The following is a 16484-nucleotide window of genomic DNA, read 5'->3' on the forward strand; positions in this document are numbered from 1 at the left end:
GAATCCACAAACGTCCAGCAAACGCTGTGGGGTGCTCTGTCTTCTTTTGCCTACACTTATTTAGACCTTCTATGGGGTCTCCTCTGTTAAAGCCAATCGCATCAAGGATCGCTGTGTGCACCTCTTAGAGTGTGCCTCCTCCTACATTCTGTGGGTCGGGAAGGGCTGCTGCGACTGAAGGGTCGAGGCTTAAAACTGAGCTTCACTTGCTCCTTTTCGTCCAGGCCGTACATGGTAGCCTGTTGTCTGACTTTAGCGAAAAATTGGTGGGGGTCGGATGTGGGAAGGAATGGTTAATTTTTTCACACGCGTCCCGTAATTGGGTCACGGTTAACGGGGTTGAGTAAAGGAAGTCTGCTTCTCCTTCTCCTGCGGCCCCGCGGTGTATGGTCACAGGATTCATGGGGGTGTGTTCTGCCTGTTCGGTTGGGGGTTGGGGCGCTTTCCTTTTCTGGGGTTTTTCCTGCGTACATGTCCCATGTACGTATCTATGGGCAGTCTCGTTCAATTCCTGCCAATAGGGGCCATTTTCTTGATCCAATTGGGGTCCGAATGTACTCTGAAAGCCATTTTGCACGGACAGCAGAGATTGCAATTCTGCAATTTGCTTCCGGCACTTTGAATGGTCTACTGAACTCTGCCTTTGTTCCGTTGTGGAAGTATGGAGTGCTCGTAGGGCTGCTTTTAAATCGTTACACTGTTTCTGCAATTTCTCAGCTTGCTGTTCTGTTTCTTGTCTTACCAAGACCGCATGTTGCGTGTCCTGGTAGGACTTATCGTATTGCGTTTGGAAACTACTCAAATGTGCGAGACAAGACCGGTGTGCCTTCTTGGCATCATCCACCTCTCTGTCCCTTGCAACTGCTCTTTCAGATCTCGATTCTCTTTCTCTACCTCACTCACGTCTACCTCACTCACGTCTACCTCACTACTTCTGTCTCTCTCCTCTATCTCTCTACAGAGCATCCTAACGACCTCCTCTGTGCCAAACAGGACACGATTGTCACTGGCTTGCGAGCTTTTCCCAAGCTCTTCTTGTGGATCTCTGACAGGTTCTCCCACCAAGTATGTCCTATACTCCCGGGTCCTGTTCCCTCATTATCACAGAATTCACTCCAAAGGGGCCATCCTTTCCCTTTGAGATATTTCCTGATCTCTTCTTCCCAAACGGGACACTGTCCTACTCTACTGCGGGTCGCTGCAACCTCAAATTCCTGGGGGTTCATAAGGCGTTCCATTGCCTTCATTGCCATTCTCTCTACTAGGATCTCTACCGAATTTGGAACAGGGGATGATAAAGCGGTGATGTAAACACGGGTACGGCTTACGCTAATTTCCGGCCTACAAAACTCCCGGCAGTTTTACGCAACAAAATCTCTCAGGTTTATCTTATATCCTTGTTAGTACACACTTCCGAATCTCAGAGGCTTGATCAGTACTGTTTTGACGCTTGTGGTTTTTCTTTCTGTTCCCAATTGGATTCTCAATTCAAATTTTGCGTTCTCTCGGAGTGGTTAGGCCACTTCTAAAGCGAGTCTTGTCAGATGTCGCCAGTAAATTTTGCTAACTTTTGAATGGTTCTTAATTTGGCTCTGTTTAATCACGTTTGCTCAAGAGTCGCCAGGTATCTTTCGACACCGCCACAAGGTTCAGAACCGAATACTGATCCATGACTCGATACACCAGTTAGTAAGTTCAAAAGCAATGCTCATTTATTTACACAGTCAAATCTACTCATGCAAAAACTCTACAAAACTAAACTACCACTATTACTAAGGCCTATACTTAGCTTCGGGCCCCCACTCAGTCAGAGGAACAATGGCTGTCGCTCGGTTCTGAGGCTGCTGGGTTGAGGTGTTTACAGGGTAGCAACTAGGAGAGTCTATCTCGTAGCGGGCGTTGACTTGGAATTTACTTGGTCTGCTGTAGCTGCTAGGCTGGTCTCTCTCTTCGCTGAGAGCCAAAGCCAAAGGAGGGCGTTCTCCCTTGGGGATACCTTTTGTACCCAAAAGGGCTTTGCGCTCTTTTGGGCGGGCCTTGAACTTGGCCTCAACTAATTGGGTCTTTCCCAATCATCGGTATCGATTTTCCTCCAATAGAGGGGTGGTTCCCTGATCGCTGGGCATGTCCTGGTGACTGTCAGTCTGCTTTGTCTTAGCTTCTTCTGGCGCCGGGGAGTCTGTCCTAACATTGTGTATCTAAATGTTTCCCTTTTGTCCCTGGAGATGGCTCATTAGTATGTAAATCGTTTGGTAGTTTCTGTCCTGTCTGAGCGTTTAAGGTTCTAATCAACAGACAGGGCTGAGCATTTTCTTTGCATTGTCCAATTTTCCCTGCAGTCTTTGCAAGTGTCCACTGGTGGTGGGGTTGGAGTTTGCGCCTATGCGCCAGTGGGATCATGTAAATGAATGCAAACGGGTCTTAATGACCCATTTGCATCCACTTAGCGGCCCGCCCCCTCTGGGCCGGGAATCACGTGGGCGGGGATTACTACATGTCTCACCAAACATGAGCCTGACATGGTGGGTCAAGGGGGTAACCCCTTCAGGGAGTTGCTCTGAAGTCCATCCGAGGGCCCCCCACTCCTCCCACAACGCAGGACCTGCCCACTCTTCCTCTATCGGACCCCCTTAATAGGGACCCACTTAATACGGAGACCCTACAGGGACCCCCTAACTAAAGGAACCCCCACAGAGACCTCCTAACTAGAGGGAGCCCCGCAGGGACCCTCTACCAGAGGAACCCCCACAGACCCCCTCAGAAAAAAAAAACCTTTCTGGAAGCTGGAGAGCAGTGACAGAAAGTTCAATTGTTTAATTAATAATCTTTATTGTCACAAGTAGGCTTACATTAACAATGCAATGAAGTTATTGTGAAAAATCCCTAGTCGCCACATTCCTTCGCCTGTTCAGGTACACAGAGGGAGAATTCAGAATATCCAAATTACCTAACGGCATGTCTTTCGGGACTTGTGGGAGGAAACCGGAGCACCCGGAGAAAACCCACGCAGACACAGGGAGAACATGCAAACTCCGCACAGATAGTGAATCGAACTGGGACCCTGGTGCAGTGAAGCAACAGTGCTATCCACTGTGCTACCGTGCTGCCTGTAACACTGACCTGGAGGCATCATGTGCCCATTCCTGGAAAGAGAGCAGCTGTGATCTGTGTACAAACCCCTCAGATCCTGTAGTTATAACCTATTCATTCGTTTCTAGTAATGGGCTGTGACATAGAACATACAGTGCAGAAGGAGGCCATTCGGCCCATCGAGTCTGCACCGACCCACTTAAGCCCTCACTTCCACCCTATCCCCGTAACCCAATAACCCTTCCTAACCCTTTTGGACACTAACGGCAATTTAGCATGCCCAATCCACCTAACCTGCACGTCTTTGGACTGTGGGAGGAACCCGGAGGAAACCCACGCAGACACGGGGAGGACGTACAAACTCCGCACAGACAGTGACACAGACAGAATCGAACCTGGGACCCTGGCGCTGTGAAGCCACAGTGATTGACAGCTTCCAAAAAAACAGCTGCAGCCTACCTCTGTCTTCATGGGCTAGTGACTGTAAGTTCTGAATCCCAATGTATACAAACATCAACCACATCAAAGACACGCAAGTGCATTGCAATCACATGCTTTGGAAAAGGATGGCCAAGTGGAACATATCATTTTGGTTGAGCTTTTCAAAAAAAACCAACCAGAGTATGATGATTTATTCATTAATGTGCCTGTCTGTGTTCGGCTCATGTGATCAGATGGTGGGTGATGGTGCAGAATACCATTTTCCTGGCAAAGTATCTGACAGACAAGAACTTTTAGACAGCTGATTTTTAAAAAATGTTTCGACACTGGGATGAGGTTCGTGGGGGCAACTTCCTGAAAGCTCAGTCAATCAGTAATTCAGTAGCTGTTTGGGAGCCATACATCAGACTGCAGGGAGTCGCATATACAGATCGCCAACCCCTGGACTACTGCTGAAACCACTGAGATTCAGACCAGGCCACAGCGTATGCACAGGCGCAAGGGTTAAATGGCAGAGCAGAGACAGCAGAGCAGTGTCTGACCAAGCACAACAAGAAACCCCAGTACAATCGAGATCAGTTGTGGTCAAAATGAAAACTCTACCAAGGAAGACTTTGCAGCTGCTGAAGGTCAATTATGACAGTGTCGGAGCCTCTCAACTATCTATAAAGCTGAAGTCAGGAGTGTGACAGGATACTCCCAATCGCGGAAATCTGCGCGCAACAGCTGGATGTTATTAACGGCGGCTGCAAGCGGCCTTCAAAATGGCCACAAACATGCAAAACAAATGCAGCCGCACTGCGCATGCGTGCCCGATCATCGGAGCGCATGCGCAAATGCGCATGTGCTCCAATGACCGGGCACGCATGCTCAGTGTGGCCACTTTTTTTTTTTTTTAAAAGGGTCGCAGCTTTTTGTTTCACAAGTTCATTTTATTTTTACATTTTTCATTTATTTTATTCTTTATTTTTATTTTTTTTACGAGTTTGGGGGGGTTTTATCTGATAATATTTTACAGGAGAAAAATATAGAACTTTGGATAGATGGAGACTCCACACTTTCCGACACCGGAAGGCTTCACCTTCATGCGACAGGTTCCATTGGAGAAGCGTGTACGAGGGCCAAAGGGACCCAAAACCAATTCCCTCCATTTTTGTCAGCAGCAAACAAGGTAAGAGAAAATGGTGGGTTGCGCAGATCAGCCGGCGTGGGTCGCGAAGGTCGGCCGGCGTGGGTCGCGAAGTTCGGCCGGCGTGGGTCGCGAAGTTCGGTCGGTGTGGGCCGCAAAGGTCGGCCGGGTTAGGACCCGAAGGTTGGCCAGTTGTTAAATATGTGTCCCCGGAAAAAAAGTTTGAAAAACACTGGCTTAGGCAGTACCCCTGCTACTGAAGTTAATAACTAACTACCCTCGTCACTGCCAGCAGACAGTGGCTTCAGGTCTTCCTAACTGAGTGTTGTATTCTAGGAACTCACCAAGCTCACATTGACAGTAATTCCTTCCCCTGGAACCTCTACCACTGAGAAGCACAAGAGCAGCCATAGGACGTGAATCAGTTCCCCTTTGTGTGGCACAGCAGCCTGACCTAGACTTAAGTCAACTTTATTTCATTTCATTGGCTCAATATCCTGGAATTCCTTACTGATTACCATTGTGGATGCACAATCAAATGCAGACTGGATAGTCAGAAGCTTTTTCCCATGGTGGAAAAGTCAATTACTAGGGGACATAGGTTTAAGGTGTGCGAGGGAAGTTTTTTTACACAGGAGGTAGTGAATGCCTGAAACTCGCTGCCGGAGGAGGTGGTGGAAGCAGGGACGATAGCGACGTTTAAGGGCCGCCTTGACAAATACATGAATAGGATGGAAATAGAGGGATAAGGATCCCGGAAGTGTAGAAGGTTTAGGTTAGACAGGCGGCATGGTCAGCGCAAGCTTGGAGGGCCGTAGGGCCAGTTTCTGTGCTGTGCTTTTCTTTGTTCTTTTGTTCAAGCAGACAGGCTACCACCATTGCCACCAATACCAGCATCATCGCTGCCACCACCATCATCACCACCCTCATCACCTTTTTAGGGCAACTAAGGATCAGAATTAAATATATTTCACATTCCAAATATAAATCCAAGAAGCACTTGCTGGAGCCCACATGAAATATGTGCAGACATTAGCTTTTTGTCTCACTCACAGTACAATTTATAGTGTGCTGTAAGATTTGGCATCCTTCCTTCATGGAGCCAACCTATGTAACTCTAACTGCAAGATGGGCTGCAGCTCTAAGTAGGACCACACTCCTTGGGTGTCCTTCCTGCAATTAATAGCACTTTTATGAAGGATCCATGGGATTAAATTGACCGTGACAGCTCCCTGATGATTACACAAGACTAATTTAGGAAAAATAAAGGGATTCAAGGACATTTCTTGTCCATCCCAATTGAAAGGTTATTGGGGAGAAAACTGTAAAAAAAACAAATTGAAACAGGACTTTGAAAGAAGGGGACATGTGAAGAATGAAAGTTGGACGGGTTAAGACAAGAAGGATTTTGAATTGCATAGAAGTGATGTGCCCAGAACTAAAGTGAATCACGACGGCTATTTGATAGAATATGTTGATAGGATGAGATAAGGCATATTGGAGCAGAAACATCAGTTGGGTCAAATAATCTCAGTCTGCAATGTAAATTCTGTGTAACTCTCAGTAATAAAAATTTAAATCTTCGAACCCAGACAATAGAGTGACAATTTAACAATACCCTCCTTACAGACGAGGTTAGTTAACTTGGATGAAAAGACGACAACCAATAACCAAAAGCCATGTGTGGAAATTCACTACAAGGTGCTTTGCACACATTGCAGCCAAATAATGGATGATTCCCACTCATTTATTGAACACAAATTGTTATTATTGCTGAAAAAAAGACTATTTCTGTCATGCACTTATCAGGACAGTTCCAAGAATGCAAATATCAGAATAAACAACAAATTTATACTGTATGAGAGGACAATGCTGATTGGTTGGTAAGTAGTCCCTGATTGGGAGGGGAATTGCCATGGAGAGAGCATCAATTGATAGTGACTGACAGTTAACTGCTAAGCATTGTTTGAAATTTAAATGAGGCAGCTTGACTCTGATTGGTCAAGGCATTGCCCAAGGAATGAACTAGCGAATGGCTGTCACTGATATTGTTTGACTGAAACAGGTGCAATGTGTACATGTTCTTTCTGTCTGCAAAGAACAGGGCCCTGTGTATTAATATATGTAGCTTTCAGTACATACAACTGTGCCACATTGCGAGCCTGACAAACTTAAATTGGTCATCAGCAAAATTCTTAGCACACTGAGGTATATTTAGCAAATGTTGTCCAACCCCCCCCCCCCAAACAGGAAAAAAGAAACAAGACACAAGCAGAAATTATACATTGGATTTCCCCCATATACAATAACCCCCCCCATATAACAGTCATAATCACAAATAGGGAAACCCCCCCCCCTTAACCCAAACACCACCCCAAAAGAACCCCCCCCCCTCGCCTGCTGCTGCTGACCTCCTCCTAACGCTCCACGAGATAGTCTAGGAACGGTTGCTACCGCCTGAGGAACCCTTGCACAGACCCTCGAAAGGCAAACTTTATCCTCTCCAGCTTGATGAACCCTGCCATGTCATTGATCCAAGCTTCCACACTAGGGGGCTTCGCATCTTTCCATAGTAACAAAATCCTCCGCCGGGCTACCAGGGTCGCAAAGGCCAGAATACCGGCCTCTTTCGCCTCCTGCACTCCCGGCTCGTTCGATACCCCAAATAATGCCAATCCCCAGCTCGGCTTGACCCGGACGTTCACCACATAGTCCTCCATCCAGTGCCGGGTACGACCAGAACATATGGACGTGATTTGCTGGGCTCCCTGAGCATCTCCCACATCTGTCCTCCACCCCAAAGAACCTACTCAAACTCGCCCCCGTCATATGCGCTCTGTGAGCAATTTTAAACTGTATTAGGCTGAGCCTGGCTCAAGAGGAGGAAAAATTAACCCTACTCAGGGCATCAGCCACAGACCCTCATCTATCTCCTCCCCAAGCTCCTCCTCCAAGGCCTCCTCCTCTTCCTGCAGCTCCTGGTAAATCGCCGAAACCTTGCCTTCTCCAACCCATACACCCGAAATCACCCTGTCCTGAATCCTACGTGCCGGAAGCAGCGGGAATTCCCTCACCTGCCGCCTCACAAACGCCCTCACTTGCATGTACCTGAAAGCGTTTCCCGGGGGTAGCCCAAACTTCTCCTCCAGCGCCTCTAGGCTCGCAAACATCCCATCGATCAACGTGTTGCCCCATTCTTCTAATCCCTGCCGAATGTCAGCTCCGAAACCCCCCATCCATCCTTCCCGGGACAAACCGATGGTTCTCCTGAATCGGGGACCAAACCGAGGCTCCCACCTCGCCCCTGTGTCGCCTCCACTGCCCCCAGATCTTCAGCATCGCCACCACCACTGGACTCGTGGTGTATCTTGCCGGCGAGAGCGGCAGCGGTGCCGTCACCAGCGCCCTCAGGCTCGTGCCCACACAGGACGCCATCTCTAGCCTCTTCCACGCCGCCCCCTCTCCCTCCATTACCCACTTACGGATCATTGCCACATTGGCTGCCCAATAGTAGCCACATAAATTCGGCAGCGCCAGCCCGTCCCCCGTCCCCCCCGTCCCTGCTACGCTCCAGAAACACCCTCTTCACCCTCGGGGTCTTATTCGCCCACACAAATCCCATGATGCTCCTGCTTACCCATTTGATAAAGGCCTTGGGGATCAAAATGGGAAGGCACTGGAACACAAAGAGAAACCTCGGAAGGACCGTCATTTTGATCGACTGCACCCTACCCGCTAGTGAGAGTGGCAGCATAACCCATCTCTTAAAATCCTCCTCCATCTGCTCCACCAACCGCGTCAAATTGAGCTTGTGCAGGGCCCCCCAACTCCTAGCTACTTGGATCCCCAGGTCCGAAAGCTCCTTTCCGCCCTCTTCAGCGGTAGCTCGTCTATCCCCCTTCCCTGGTCCCCTGAATGCACCACAAAGAGCTCACTCTTCCCTACGTTGAGTGTATACCCCGAAAAGTCTCCAAACTCCCTAAGGATCCGCATGACCTCCGCCATCCCCTCCACTGGATCTTCAACAGACAACAACAGGTCATCGGCATACAACGACACCCGGTGTTCTTCTCCCGCCCGAACCAATCCCCTCCATTTCCTGGACTCCCTCAGTGCCATGGCCAGCGGCTCAATTGCCATTGCAAACAACAAGGGGGATAAGGGACACCCCTGCCTCGTCCCCCGGTACAGCCGAAAGTACTCCGACCTCCGCCGGTTTGTAGCCACACTCGCCACAGGGGGTTTATATAACAGCCTGACCCAGCTGATGAACACCTCCCCGAACCCAAATCTCCGCAACACTTCCCAATGATACTCCCACTCCACCCAATCAAAGGCCTTCTCCGCGTCCATAGCTGCCACTACCTCCGCTTCCCCCTCCACTGAGGGCATCATAATCACATTGAGAAGCCTCCGCACATTTGTATTTAGCTGCCTACCCTTCACAAATCCCGTCTGGGCCTCATGAATCACCCCCAAGACACAGTCCTCAATTCTCGTAGCCAGCACCTTCGCCAGCAACTTAGCGTCAACATTGAGGAGCGAGATCGGTCTATACGACCCACATTGCAATAGATCCTTGTCCCGCTTCATAATCAAAGAAATCAGCGCCCTGGACATTGTCGGGGGCAAGGTCCCCTCCTCCCTCGCCTTATTAAAAGTCCTCACTAGCAACGGGCCCAGCAAGTCCACGTATTTCCTGTAAAATTCAACCGGGAACCCATCCGGCCCCGGGGCCTTCCACGCCTGCATGTTCCCCAATCTTTTAACCAGCTCCTCCAGCCCAATCGGCGCCCCCAAACCAGCCACCTGCTCCTCCTCCACCCTCGGGAACCTCAGCTGATCTAGGAGTCGTCGCATCCCCTCCTCCCCGCTGGGGGCTCAGACCTGTACAGACCCCAGAGAAGTCCCTAAATACCTCGTTTATTCTCTCTGCACTGTATTCCCCCCTCTATCCCTAACTCCACCAATCTCCCTCGCTGCCTCCCTCTTACGAAGCTGATATGCCAGCATCCGACTCGCCTTCTCCCCATACTCATAAACCGCCCCTTGTGCTTTCCTCCACTGTGCCTCTGCTTTCCCCGTGGTCATCAGGTTGAATTCCGTCTGGAGGTTCCATCGCTCCCTAAGTAGCCCCTCCTCGGGGGCCTCTGCATAACTCCTGTCCACCCTTAAAATCTCCCCCACCAACCTCTCCCTCCTCTCTCTCTTCTCCCTGTGGGCCCCAATGGAGATTAGCTCTCCCATGACCACCGCCTTCAACGCCTCCCAGACTACCCCCACCTGCACCTCCCAGTTGTCGTTGGCCTCCAAGTATCTTTCAATACACCCCCGCACCCGCCCGCACACCCCCTCATCCGCCAACAGTCCCACAACGAGGCGCCACAGCGGGCGCTGTTCGCTCTCCTCCCCCAACTCCAGCTCCACCCAATGCGGGGCATGGTCCGAGATGGCTATGGCCGAATATTCTGTTCCCTCCACTTTCGGGATTAGCACCCTACTCAAAATGAAAAAATCTATCCGGGAGTAGGCTCTATGGACGTGGGAAAAGAAGGAAAATTCCCTGGCCAGCGGCCTGACAAACCTCCATGGATCCACTCCCCCCATCTGGTCCATAAACCCCCTGAACACCCTGGCCGCAGCCGGCCTCTTACCCATCCTGGACCTAGAACGGTCAAGTGCTGGGTCCAGCACCGTGTTGAAGTCCCCCCCCATTATCAAGCTTCCTACCTCCAGATCCGGAATCCGACCCAGCATGAGTTTCATAAATCCGCCATCATCCTAATTCGGGGCATATACGTTCACCAGTACCACCCGCACCCCCTGCAACCTACCATTCACCATCACATATCGGCCTCCATTATCCGCTACAATATTCAGTGCTTCGAACGACACCCGCTTCCCCACCAGTATTGCAACCCCTCGGTTCTTCGCATCCAGCCCTGAATGAAAGACCTGCCCTACCCATCCCTTTCTCAGCCTAACCTGATCTGCCACCTTCAGATGTGTCTCCTGGAGCATAACCACGTCTGCCTTCAGTCCCTTTAAGTGCGCGAACACCCGGGCCCTCTTGACCGGCCCGTTCAGCCCCTCACATTCCAAGTTATCAGCCGGATCAGGGGGCTACTCCCCACCCCACCCCTGCCGACTAGCCATCTCCTTTTCTAGGCCAGCCACGTGCCCGCGCCTCCCGCACCCTCCAGTACGCCAGGCGGCGGACCCCCGCCCCGACTACCTCTCCTACTTCCAGCTCCCCTTTGGCCAATGCAGCAGAACCCAGTTCGCCCCCCCCCTCCCCCCGCTAGATCCACATCTAGCCATTTTGCTCCCCCCATGACACCCCCGTAAGTCAGCTGACTCCTGTTGACCCCGGCCTCTCCCGCCATTCCATCGACCCCCCAGTGTGAGAATCCCCCTACCCCTTGGCAATCAGTGTGCGTTCCTCTCCAGCACTGCACTTCCCCCCCGGCCCCGCCCCCATCCTTCCCTAACGCGGGAAAAAGCCTGCGCTTTCCGTCTGACACTGACATTACTTTCAATGTTACAAACAGAATAACCTGACATTGATACAAATTAATAACACCACTTCATTTTCTTTCTTGTCTTTTCATAGAGATTATCATAGAATTTACAGTGCTGAAGGAGGCCATTCGACCCATCAAGTCTGCACCGGCTCTTGGAAAGAGCACCCTACCCAAGGTCAACACCTCCACCCTATCCCCATAACCCAGTAACCCCACCCAGCACTAAGGGCAATTTTGGACACTAAGGGCAATTTATCATGGCCAATCCACCTAACCTGCATATCTTTGGACTGTGGGAGGAAACCGGAGCACCCGGAGGAAACCCACGCAAACACGGGGAGGATGTGCAGACTCTGCACAGACAGTGACCCAAGCCGGAATCAAACCTGAGACCCTGGAGCTGTGAAACAATTGTGCTATCCACAATGCTACCGTGTTGCCCTTTATAAAGTCTTTATTGAGACTTTCAGGCCGGGATTCTCTGAGCCTGCGCGGGATCGGATAATCGCCGGAGGGGGGGGGGGGGGGAAGCGCGTGAATCCTGCCATGCCGCCCCGACACTGGGCCATCGATTCTCCAGCGACCAGAGAATCAGCGGCAATCGTGCCCGTGCGGCCGGCGCGGCGCCAGTCGGGGGCCGTTGAAAGCGGCCCCTACGGCAATTCCTTGCGCTCGACGGGCCGAGTGCCTGCCTAGTTCCACCGGCATGGTTTACATATGGTCCCACCCGGTGGGACCTCGGCATTCTGGCTGCGGGGGCCGTCCTGGTGGGGGGTTGGGGGGATCCGACTCTGGGGGGGCCTCCATGGTGGCCAGGCCCGCGATCGGGGGCTACCGATCGGCGGGCTCGCTCATTCTGGGGGGGGGGGGGGGGGCCTATGTTCCTCCGCGCCGGGCCACGGTAGGTCTCCGCCATGTTGCACGGGGGCTAGCAACTGCGTCGGTGCGGAGACGGCCATCGCGCGGACCCGCGCCGGCCGTGCAGGGCCGGCTTTCAGCGCCAGAGCAGCGCACAGCACTCCCGCGCCATTCTAGCGCCCGAAGAACAGGAGAATTACTGGGCCTGCAGGCCTGTTGACCCTGGCGTCGCGCGGCCTGATTTTACGCCGACGTCAACACTTGGCCAGGATATCGGAGAATCCCGGGCACTATTATCGATAATTCATTTTTGCTAATAGGTCTGTCCTAGCCTGTCCAACCTTTCCTCATACAATAACCCACCCATTCCAGGTATGGGCGGCACGGTAGCACAGTGGCTAGCACTGTTGCTTCACAGCACAAGGGTCCCAGGTTTGATTACCGGCTTGGGTGACTGTCTGTGCGGAGTCTGCACATTCTCCCCGAGTCTGCGTGGGTTTCCTCCGGGTGAACCGGTTTCCTCCCACAAGTCCCGAAAGACGTGCTGTTAGGTGAATTGGACATTCTGAATTCTCCCTCAGTGTACCTGAACAGAGGGCAGCACGGTGGCGCAGTGGTTAGCATTGCTGCCTTACGGCGCCGAGGTCCCAGGTTCGATCCCGGCTCTGGGTCACTGTCTGTGTGGAGTTTGCACGTTCTCCCCGTGTTTGCGTGGGTTTCGCCCCCACAACCCAAAGATGTGCAGGCTAGGGTGATTGGCCACGTTAAATTGCCTCTTAATTGGAAAAAATGAATTGGGTACTCTAAATTAATTTTTTTTTAAACAAGTGTACCCGAACAGGCGCCAGAGTGTGGCGACTAGAGGATTTTCACAGTAACTTCATTGCAGTTTTAATGTAAGCCTACTTGTGACAATAATAAAGATTATTATTCTAATTATTATCGTCTGGTAAACCTCTGAATTGCTTCTAATACATTTACATGTTTCCTTAAATAAGAAAACCAGTAATGTACAATACTCCAGATGTGGTCTCACTAGTGCCCTGCACAATTGAAGCTTTTGTATTCAATTCCCCTCACAAGAAATTATTACATTCTATTAGCTTTCCTAATTATTTGTTGTACCTGTGATTCATGCACTCAGACACCTAGATCCCTCTGCACCTTGGAGCTCTGCAATCACTCACCATTTAGATAATAAACTTATTTTCTGCCAAAATGGACAATTTCACATTTCCCCACATTATACTCCATTTGCCAGATCTTTGTCAACTCACTTAACCTATTTATATATCTTTTTAGCCTCATGTCCTAGTCACAACTTACTTTCCGATCTATTTTTGTGTCATCAGCAAATTTAGCGACCATCCGTTCAATCCCTTCATCCAAGTCATTTATATAAAATGTAAACAGTTGAAGTGCCAGCACTAATCCCTGTGGCACGCCACTCGTTACATTTTTGCTACTTGAAAAAGACCCATTTATGCCTGCTCTCCGCATCTTATTAGGCAGCAATCTTCTAAACATGCCAATATGTTACCCCTGCAACATGAGCTTCTATTTTCCGCAATCACCTTTGGCAGGCATCTTATTAAATGACTTCTGGAAATTTAAGTGCAGTACATCCACTGATCCCCCTTCATCCACAGCACAAGTTAGTTCCTCAATTAACTCCAATAAGTTGGTTAAACATGATTTTCCTTTCACAAAACCAAATTGACTCTGCCTGATTATCTTGAGCTTATCCAAGTGCCCTGCTGTAACTTCTCACTTCTCACAATGCCCACTTTATTAAATCTTTTCTTTTAAAAATACTTATAAAATCTCTTTACATTTCTGCAAGCGGAGTGGTTAGTGCCGCGCCGGTCGGCGGGGAAGGGGCTTGGTGCCACGCCTACCGGTGCCGAAGGGCTGTCGCCGGCCGGCGCGAGTTGGCGCATGCATGGGAGCGCCAGTGTGTGCTGGCGTCATCCCAACGCATGCGCAGGGGGGGGGGGATCTTCTCCACGTCAGCCATGGCGGAGGATCACAGCAGCCGTGCGGAAGAATAGAGTGCCCCCACGCAACAGGCCTGCCCGCGAATCGGTGGGCCCCGATCGCTGGCCAGGCCACCGTGGGGGCACCTCCTGGGGCCAGATCCCCCCCGCACCCCCCCCCCCGATGGCCCCGGAGGCCGCCCGCGCCGCCAGGTCCCGCCGGTAAGAACCTACTCTAATTTACGCCGGCGGGACTGGCAAAAAACGGGCGGCCACTCAGCCCATTGCGGGCCGGAGAATCGCCGGGGGGGGGGGCACTGCCAGCGGCCGCCGACCGGAGCGGAGCAATTCCCCCCCGCCCCCCTGCCAAATCCCCGGCGCCGGAGCATTCAGCAGCCGGCGGGAGCGGGATTCACGCTGCCCCCCCCGGTGATTCTCCTACCCGGCGGGGGGGGCGGGGGGGGGGGGGGAAGGGGGGGGGGCGGAGAATCCCGCCCAATTCTTAACCTTTCCAGTTAGTCACAGGTATGGGTCCATTCATTGGACTTATTCTTACAGTTGGAATGCATTCTGTGCATTCTGCCACTGTATTCCTTAACCTATTTTGCCAATTAACATTAGCCAGCTCAGCTTTCATGCCGTTTGAATTGTCCCTATTTAACTTTAAAATAACAGAGGGCTGAATTCTCCGATTTTGAGGAAGTGTCGAGTTTTACAATGAAAAATTCGGCCCGCGCCAATGACTAGCAGCGGCACCGGGTAAAAATCACACCGTTCCCGGCATAAACGGCCGGAGAATTGCCTGGTCCGTGGCCATGCTCACGGCAATGACCTGCAGCAGTTGCGCCGTACAACATGGCGCCGTCCGCGCACGGACCCAGCCGGCAAAATAGTGTCCACCTGGATCCACCCTCGCCATTCCCAGACTACCCCCCCCACCAGTCCCCCGGCACTCTCCAAAGCCCCCCCTGCCAGCAGTAGAGCTCCCCAACCCCCAACTGTGGCAGCACTGGGCACAGTCCACAGCCACCACTCCGGGTTTATGAAATCTCAGACCACACGCGACCCGCGCGGTCGTGAACTCGGCCCATCAAGGACGGAGCATCTTGGAGAGGGACTCAAAGCGACACGCTGACGGCGTCGCAAGGATGTGTGGCACATGCCTCGATGACGCCAATTTGGAGGGGGTGGAGCATCCGAGAAACGACACCAACTCCAATTCGGTCGCGAACGGGGATTCTCCGTCCGATTGGTGGATACGATTTCGGAGTCGGACAATGGAGAACCCCACCCATAGTCTCAGACCCACTCCTTTCTCCCTCACACTGAATGAAAAATTGAAGGCTTGAAGGCACCCCACCAGCTTCAAGTATTGGGTAACGTAGACAAAAACTGGCATGTCTTCAGGCAGCAGTTTAAACTCGATCTTTGGCCCTTGGCCTGCAGGCACAGCTTGACAAAAGGTGAATTGCGTTGCTGCTCCACAAGCAATTGAAATACATAATACTTTTGCTTTTGACAATGAGGAGGACAGCAATAGATACGATAAAGCCATTGGGTACTTTGATCGACGTTGCTCCCCCAAAAAGAATGAGACATTTGAGAGATACATGTTCGATAAACGTACCCAGAAACCTGGCAAATCTTTCGACAGTTTTGTCACTGATTTGAGGCTGAAGGCGCAGTCCTGTAACTTCAGTAGCCTGAAATCTTCTATGATCCGCGACTAATTTGTGGTTTGGTATATCAAATGATAAGCTATGTGAGAGGTTGCTGCGGGAAGAAGATTTGATATTGGAACAAGCAATAAAGATTTGCCATGCGAGTGAGTTAGCTATACAGCAAATCAGCAGTCAGCTCAAAGCATTTTGGCGCCAACATGGAGAAAGACGCCAGCGCCATTAGTGCTGTGACGCACGTCGTAAAGAAATGTGGTCTCAGTTCAGGTGGCCATTTTAAGCGGCCGACAGGAGCCGCCATCTTGTGCCAGAAATGTGGCAATCGCCATGACCCACGACAATGTCCAACCTTTGAAAAAGTTTGTTTCAAGTGTGGCTGTGTTGATCAGGGTCATTTTGCTAAACTGTTTTTCATGTCCAACCGTGCACCAAATCAGATCGGTTGATGTGGTGGATGAGATGTTCCCGAATGATCTTATCGCAACCAAAGACCAGAAGAGTCCGACCCATAAAGGTGAAAATATGATCTCATAAAATAACAGCATTACCAAGGACAAACCTGAAGCCATCAAAACCAGGTGGAAAACGTTAGTGCTCTTGGTACAATGCGACCTCGGCATCCGAACGTGAGCTAACCTCCTCATTCGGTCTGTGTTGCACAAGCTGGAAGTGCAGCCGAAAGTCGTTGATCAGCCGGGACTGCCGGTACACTAAGGTACAAAAAAGATGGAGACGTTCAATGAATATGAACTTAAGCTGTGCGTAGAACAGTGTTCTTCAAAATTTT

The 16484-nt window shown here is 51.1% G+C and overlaps 1 protein-coding gene across 4 annotated transcripts in view; it reads right to left on the minus strand.

Moving 5' to 3' along the window:
- Positions 1–16484, minus strand: part of LOC140399050 (uncharacterized) — a 765316-nt gene that overhangs the window by 743427 nt on the left and 5405 nt on the right. For 2 of the 4 annotated variants that reach the window (XM_072488132.1, XM_072488135.1), the window contains exon 1: positions 16246–16374. The exons of 1 other annotated variant lie outside the window; for it this stretch is intronic. The gene's annotated coding sequence lies outside the window, so the exon portion shown is untranslated. Of the gene's footprint in view, positions 1–16245; positions 16375–16484 lie in introns of those variants that run through there. One more of the 4 variants, XM_072488133.1, reaches the window with a different exon arrangement.

Source organism: Scyliorhinus torazame, chromosome 22 (assembly GCF_047496885.1).
Source record: "Scyliorhinus torazame isolate Kashiwa2021f chromosome 22, sScyTor2.1, whole genome shotgun sequence".
Lineage (NCBI taxonomy): Eukaryota > Metazoa > Chordata > Chondrichthyes > Carcharhiniformes > Scyliorhinidae > Scyliorhinus > Scyliorhinus torazame.